At 33.1% G+C, this 8,144-nt stretch overlaps 1 pseudogene; it reads right to left on the reverse strand.

Moving 5' to 3' along the window:
- Positions 1 to 3,601: 3,601 nt before the first annotated feature.
- LOC125619394 lies at positions 3,602 to 5,771 on the reverse strand (annotated as a pseudogene).
- Between the last annotated feature and the right edge of the window lie 2,373 nt (positions 5,772 to 8,144).

Raw genomic sequence — 8,144 nt, forward strand, 5'->3', positions numbered from 1 at the left:
GTTGTTTCTGTCTTTCTGGGAATTTATTACGAATGGGTATTAAAAGGTTTGCTTTTGATATTCAACATTTCTAAATTATTGTAATCTTTTTCCTTTTTTTGTTTTAAAAAAATCTTACTATTTTGATTACCTTTAGTAAAAATAATAAACATTTATCCACTGTGCTGCAGACCATTCTGAACACTTTATTAAGTTATATAATAATCATACAATCCTTTAGAGTATATATTAACATTAAAGTTGACATATAAGCTTTCAGTGTGGTTACATGAGTATTGATTTTTGAAATGGTAGAGTTTGTAATTTCTCTTTGTATTTCATGTTGGTTTATTCCAGTATTTGTTCATTTTGTTTTTTGAGCATCCTTAGAACTCTACAAGGAGTGCTGTACCCTTAGAGAATTTTCATTCTTATCTTTCTACTCCATTCTTTATATCATTGTAATTCCTAAATAATATGTGAACAGTTTTTATGACTGTCTCATGGGTACTTGAGAAGGATGGGTTGCTAGTTTTTTGTTGCTGTGACTAAAGTTCCTGACAGAAACAACATAGAGGAGGAGGTTTATTTTGACTCATGGTTTCAGGGGTTCAATTCATGGTCATTAGATTCCATTGCTCTGGGCCTAAGGAGAGGCAGAAGGCATGGAAGAGGAAAGCTGCTCAGCTCAAGGTCACCATGAAGCTGAGAGAGCTTGTGAAGAGCCAGGGATAAAACATAATCTCCCAGGTCATGCCCTCATTGACTGACTTCCTCCATCCATGCCCCACTTACCCATAGTTACCACCCAGTAACTCATTCAGATTATTAAGCCATGAAGTGAATTAATCCACCGATTAGGTTATAGTTGTCATAATCTAATTGGTTCACCTCTGAACATTCTGCACTGTCATGTGAGTTTTCCAAGGACATCTCATACTCAAACTCTAAAAGAGGGGCATTGAGTGTAAAGTTTGATACATAGCTATAAAATCTACCTTATCAATTAAGTTGCTTAAGTCTTTTTTGTTGTTGTTCACTTGATTAATTTTATGCTAAAAGTGGTGTATTAAATTTTCCTCTTATGGGTGTGCTTTTGTCTATTTTGGTCCTTGCATATACTGTAGCTTTTGCATCATAAAATGGTGCTGTGTTACTTTATGTATATAGATACTAAATCTTTCTTGTGAATTATGGTTATTAGCATTTAAAAGTGCTCTTTTGTTGTTGTTGTTTAATGCTCTTTTGTATTCTACTTGTTTGTTATTAGGATATGCTTGTACTTCTTACTATTTTCACTTACCCATTAAACTTTTGTTCATTTTCCTCATCTCTGGATCACCTTTGGAGGGTGAGGTATATTTCTTATATGCTGCATATTATTGAGTCTTGAATTCCAAGCATTGAGCATCATTTTTTTTAAAGCAGTGAGTTAAGTCCATTCTCATTTATCAATGTGACAGTATATTTGCGCTCAGCTCTTTCATATTTTATATTGTGTATTATGTCACTGATTGTTTTATACATTACTGTTTAAAACAGTCATTATTTGGTAAGATTTGAATTTTTATTGAAGTAGTTATATTTGTGCTTATCATTATTAGTTTTCTCTTTTGTTAGCCTTTTTGTTTGGTACTATACAGATTGAATCCTAAACTTCTCTACCACTGAGCTATAGCCCCAGCCTTTTTTCTTCCTTCCTCTTTTTTTTGCCCAGGGTAGCCAAAAACTTGGGGTATTCTTGCCACAGCCTCTGGAGTTGTTAGAATTACAGGTGTGCACCACCACACCTGGCTTTGTTTGATAGTTTTTAACAACATACTTTAATCTTCTGTACAATAGTGGCTGCTTCTAAACACCTTCCATGAAGATAGAATTTGTTCTATCTTCATTTTTTTACTCTTGCTCCTTTGCCTTTTAGTTCCATTGTTTTCACTTTAGTGCTCTAAATTTTTTCAGTCCTCTTGATAATGGAAGGACAATTTACCTGCATATAAAATCTTCGGTTCACTTTGCTGTCATTAATGTTTCTGGAAGCGCTGCTTCATTGATGCTTTTTTGCTTTCTAATTGTTTTGAAGTGTAGTTCATTAGACCTTATAAGTTACATTATTTTTGACATAGTTATATCCAGATATGTTCTAGAATCAGTTCTTGTTAATTTTGTCAGATGTCTAGTGGACTTTAGTGTTTGTGTTTGTGTATGTGTTGGGGGGGAGATAGAGAAACGGGGAATGTTTGTTTAAATAAATACATAACAATTTACTATCATAAAATTCTGTGGGCATTCTTTGTAGTTTTAATATATTTTCTTACAGTTATCTTAAACAATAATGGATATTATTTATTAAGCACTTAATATATCAGACTTTGTACATATCTTTCCTTAATCTTCATTTACTATGGGTTATTAGGAAAGAACCAAAGAAACATTACTAAGAAATATTAATATAAAAGTAACATATTCAAATGTGTTACAAACAAAAGTGATGTATTCAAAGTCACGAAATAGGACATAGGAGACCAAGACTTCAGAGGTGGCCCTGGCAACAAAACACACCTTTACACTATCTGAGCAATCGTTAGGTAGGATTCTGAATCAGAATATTAGATTAACATTATAATTCATATCAGTATTAAAGAAAGAAAATAGTAGATTAATTAATATTTTCCAGATACAGAAAGAATGAATTGCTAGTTAAAAGGCTTTTTGGATTACTGGTGTGTTTTCTTATTTTCATTTTTCCCAATTCTTTCATATTCTTATTGTTTCTTTAACTATTGTTTTTCTTAGCTTCTTTGGTGAATTTAATTAATGAATATTAGACCACCATCTAGAATGAATTTCTATTGATGTTTAATATAAATTATAAAGGATTAAAAAATCCAAGATATCTAGCAGATATTTTCACCTTGAATAAATGGCCCGTTTCAACTGAGTTTTAACAATTACACCATTCTAGAAGTATGGACTATACATTATAGTAGAATCAGAAGACATATTAAAATATGTTTACTTTTTATTTATTTATTTTTTCAGGACAGTGGCCTAAATCACGCACAGATAATGTAGGTTTGTTCTGTTTTGACATCTAATGACTGTTATGGTACTTTATTAGGATGATTATGTTTTCCTCTTTTTTTTTTTTTAATGCACTAACTAAAATTAAGGGTGGAACAAGGATGGGTAAAACTGTTCCCTATGCGTGCTATAAGAGAAAAGCAAGCTTCTTTAATTTTATGTGTGTTACCTTGAGTTTACTTGGTCATCAGCTTCTATTCTTTTCACTATTAAAATTTTGGCCAAGATATTAATTAGTATTTAGAATTAATTCATTTAAGCAGTTTATTGAGAGATAATTCAAATATCATATAATTAACCCATTTAAAATGTGCAGTCCAATGGTGTTTCGTACGTATTCCAATGCTATGCAGTCATCACCACACTTTTAGATCATTTTCTTCACCCAAAAAAGGAACTTCAAAACCAGTAGCCATTGTTCCCAATTTCTCCTCTTCTCCATCCTCCCCAGGTCTCATGCCCCCAAATCACTTATGTACTTCCTACTTGCCTATTGTAGAATTTTATCCTCAATGTATATCTTTGACCAACATCTTCCCATCCCTTCTTCTCTCACCTATCCTAGACTGATAAAAACATTTCTACTCTCTCGTGAGGCCAGCTTTTTAAGATTCTACATGAATGAGATCATGCAGTATTTGTGTGTAGTTGCCTGCCTTATTTCATTTAACACAATGTCCTCCTAGTTCATTCATGTCACAAATGACAGAGTTTTGTTTTTCAGTGAATAAACTTAATTAGTATCCTATTGTGTATATATGTCACATATTCTTTATTATTCATCCATTGATAGACACTCAGGTTGGTTCTATATCTTGCTGAATAAATAGTGCTGCAGTAAACATGGAAATGCAGACATCTCTTCAACATGCTGATTTTATTTCCTTTGGATTTACCCCTCAGTATTGGAATTCTGGTTCATCTGGTTGTTTAATTTTTTTACCATTTTGAGATAATGCCACAGAGTTTTCTATAATGACTTTTAATTTATATTTCTACCAACAGTCTGTAAGGACTCCCTTTTCTCTACATTCTCAATAATGCTTACTTTCTTTCTTTTTTGATAAGAGACATTCTAACAGTTTGGACAGATCCATGTTAATATTAAAATTGGCTTTTCTGTCACTGCACAAAAACGCCTCTGGGATTCTTTTTATAGGGGTCAGAAATTGAATCTGTGGAGCCCTTTGAGGAGCATTGTTATTACAAAAATATTAAGTGTTTTATTCCATGAACAAAAAATGGGTTTCCATTTATTTATCTTTTTAAAATTTAATTTATACATATCAGTGAGTTTCATATAATAGTTCATTGCACATTTACATTAAGCAATATTTAAGTCAGGTTAAGCATAATTATCCCCTAAAACATTTACCATTTCTTACTTAGGTATTCTTTAGTGTCTTTCAATAAATTTTGATTGTTGTGTGAGAGAATGTGAAAGTGTTAGTTTCTTAAGTTTATTTTTATTTTCAGTTTTAATATTTATGTAATCAATACAATCAATATAAAAAACATTTCCATTACTTTTTTAAAAATTTGAATCATGCAGACTGTTTCCCGCCTGATTACTTTAGAAATCAATCACTTTAAAATATATAGAATACCTCACCCCCACATCAACCTTTTCAAAACTAAATGGTGCACTTATAAATATCTCTGAGGTCAAGGAAGAAAGCACAAGTATATAAAAAGTGCTTTGAACTAAGTGATAATAAAAGCTTAAAATATCAGAATCTCTGTGATGAAATAGTACTGAGATGAACATTTATAACAAAGACTTGTATCAGAAAGAAGCTAGAATAATAATCAAAAAATTATTATTTTTTAGTTTAAATGAACTTTGTTTTCTTAAAAAACAATGCCTAAATGTGCTCAAGATGACATCAGTTCCATTTGTCATAAGTCCTGGTGTTGTGTGGATGACAAACAGCAGCCAGTTATGATGATAGATGATAGATCCAAAGTAACTGCCAAATTTATTAACATTTCTCCATTTCTAAAGCATCCTTTTAAAAAAATCATATATGTGGTCACAGCATTCTCATGGTTGTGCAGGAGAGCGACCATGCTATCTGGATTTATGTTTTCACCAATAAAGAACTGGTAATTTTTGAAATTAGCAAGGGTGTGCTTGATTTGTTCTGCAGTCTCTGCCATAAAAGGTTTTACTCTCTCTGGTTTCTGTTCTTCAAGTTTGCCTTTGATTGATTTCATGTATTTCTTGTATGCTGCTTTTGTGAAGCTGGTTTCTTGCAAGTGATGGTTCATGACAATACCAACACCAGTGATTACTGTGCTTTTGGTACCTTCGACCTCCGGTCCTTCAGCCGAAACGTTTCTATCAAGGAGTGAGTCATCAGTGTTACCCTCTGTCCTACTGACCATCTTGCGCTCCACCTCCAGGCAGAGGCCGTCCACAGTCTCCTGGATCTTGTAAATGTCAGAGAACTTCTCATTGTAGCTGATGACGTCTGGGTAGATAATCATGATGGCGATTGGAGGGAGACAACAGCAGCGCTAGATTAGCAGGAACCGGGAGCTTGCTGTGCAGAGCAGCTCTGGGGAGTGCAGGGGGAGTGGGCAGAAAAGCTCAAATTATTTTCAAATTAAGTAGTAGGAAGGAAAAAATAAGAGAGCAGAAATATATGAAATAGAGAATAATACAGCTAAAATTTGATAAAAATTAAATAAGTCTAATCAAGAAAAAAGCAAGAACACAAAAATTAATATCAATAGAAAGGGAGCTATCAAAATAACCTGACAGGTGCTAAAATATATTAAGGTAATATTACAATTGTATGACAACATATGTGATAGCTTACATAATATGGTCTGTTTTAGAGAATGATTTGTGTGCTGCTGAGAAGAAAGTGCATTCAGTCATTGATGGGTGAAATATTCTATATATGTCTGTTAAATCTAAATTATTGATTGTATTATTTAGTTCTGTAGTTTCTTTGTTTAGTTTTTGTTTGGGAGATCTGTCCAGTAGTGAGAGAGATCTGTGTTAAAGTCACTAGTATTATTGTGTTGTGATCTATTTGATTCTTGAAGTTGAGAAGATTTTGTTTGTATCGTAGATGCTCCATTGTTTGGAGCATAAATATTTATGATTGTTATGTCTTGTTGATGTATAATTCCCTTAAGCAGTATGAAACATCCTTTTTTTGTCCTGATTAACTTTTGCTTGAAGTCCACTTTATCTGATATGAGGATAGAAACCCCTTGTTTACATGGTCCACGTGAGTGATGTTTTTTCCCATCCTTTCACCTTCAGTCTGTAGATGTCTTTGCCTGTTAAGTAAGTCTCTTGGAGACAGCATATTGTTGGCTCTTGTGTTTTAATCCAGTCTGCCAGTCTGTCTTTTGATTGATGAGTTTTGGCCATTAATGTTCAAGGTTATTATTGAGATATGATTTGTGTTCTCCATCATTTTGGCTCATCCTAGTTTTTAATTTGAATTAGTTCTCCTTTGATTGACGGTTCCTTTAGTGTAGTTTCTTCCTTCACTGGTTTTCACATTTTTTTCCCCCAGTTCATCTTCATGGAATATTTTGTTGAGAATATTCTGAAGTGCAGGCTTTCTAGTTGCAAATTCTTTTATTTTTTTGTTAATCATAGAAGGTTTTTATTTTGTCTTCAAATCTGAAGCTTAATTTTGCTTATGTGTAGGATTCTTGGTTGGCATCCATTTTCTTCCAAAGCTTGTTATATGTTATTCCACGACCTCCTCACTTTGAAAATCTGGGTTGAGAAATCAGCTGAGATTCATATTGGTTTTCCTCTATATGTAATTTGATATTCTTCTCTTGCAGCCTTTAAAATTCTAGTCTTATTCTGTATGCTAGGCATTTTCATTATAATGTGCCTTGATGTGGGTCTGTTGTAATTTTGCACATTTGGAGTCCTATAGTAAGCCTCTTGTATTTGATTGTCCATTTCATTCTTTAGATTTGGGAAATTTTCTGATATTATTTCATTGAAAAGATTTTGCATTCCTTTCGTTTGTATCTCTGTGCCTTCATCTATCCTGATAAATCTTAAATTTGGTCTTTTCATGTTATCTCATAATTCTTGGAAGTTGTATTCCTGGTTTCTTAACATCTTCACTCCGTGGTCCATTTTATTTCAAGATTATACGTTGTGCCTTTATTGCCTGAGGTTCTGTCTTCTGAGTGGTCTAGTCTGTGGATGATGCTTTCTATTGAATTTTTAATTTGGTGTATTGTTAACTTCACTTCAAGAATTTGTTTAGTTTTCTTTCAGAATTTCTATCTCTTTATTGAAGTGATCCTTTGTTACCTGTATTCCTCTCTTATATCATTCTTTACTTCACAGATCAGTTTAACTACGTATATTCTAAACTCCTTCTCTGACATTTTTTCACTGTGATGTCGATGTATTCTGTTATTGGAGTACCTTGGTTTGCTTGGGGCAATTTGTTCCCTTGCCTTTTCATGTTTGTGTGTCTACCCAACTAACAGTATGGATCTGAGGCAGTAGACTTACAGTGTCCCCGAAGGTTTCCAGTATCTCACTGTTTAGGGAGAGACAAATAATAACAACCAATGGAAACAGTTTATACCACTAAACCAAATAGTTCCTAGTATGATTTCTGCAATGTTAATTATCACAATAAACAGAAATGACATGATAAGTTATTGCCTGTGATAAAAACAGCAAGTTTACAAAAGGGTTTATGTTTTCAATTGGTGGACATGGATAAAACAGAAGTGATAGGATGTGATGATTATGAGGGAGGAGGAGAGAAGACAGGAGAAGAAGATCAAAGGTAGAGTGAAAGAATAATACAGATTGGCTGTTTCCAGAAGAAAAAAAAATCAAGGGAAACAGGAGAGAAATATATAAAGCAATAATTTTTAAAAAGATTAAAAGAATACAAAACTAAACAAACATCCTAATTCACAAAAAAACTTATCCATGTAAAATAACTGGCTTCAAAAAATGCTAGAGATGAGCTGGGGATATACCTCAGTTGGTAGAGTGCTTGCTTCGCATGCACAAGGCTCTGGGTTCAATCTCCAGCAACCCCCCCCCCCCCAAAAAAAAAAAAAAAAAA

The sequence above is a fragment of the Marmota marmota genome, unplaced genomic scaffold, assembly GCF_001458135.2.
Source record: "Marmota marmota marmota unplaced genomic scaffold, marMar, whole genome shotgun sequence".
Lineage (NCBI taxonomy): Eukaryota > Metazoa > Chordata > Mammalia > Rodentia > Sciuridae > Marmota > Marmota marmota.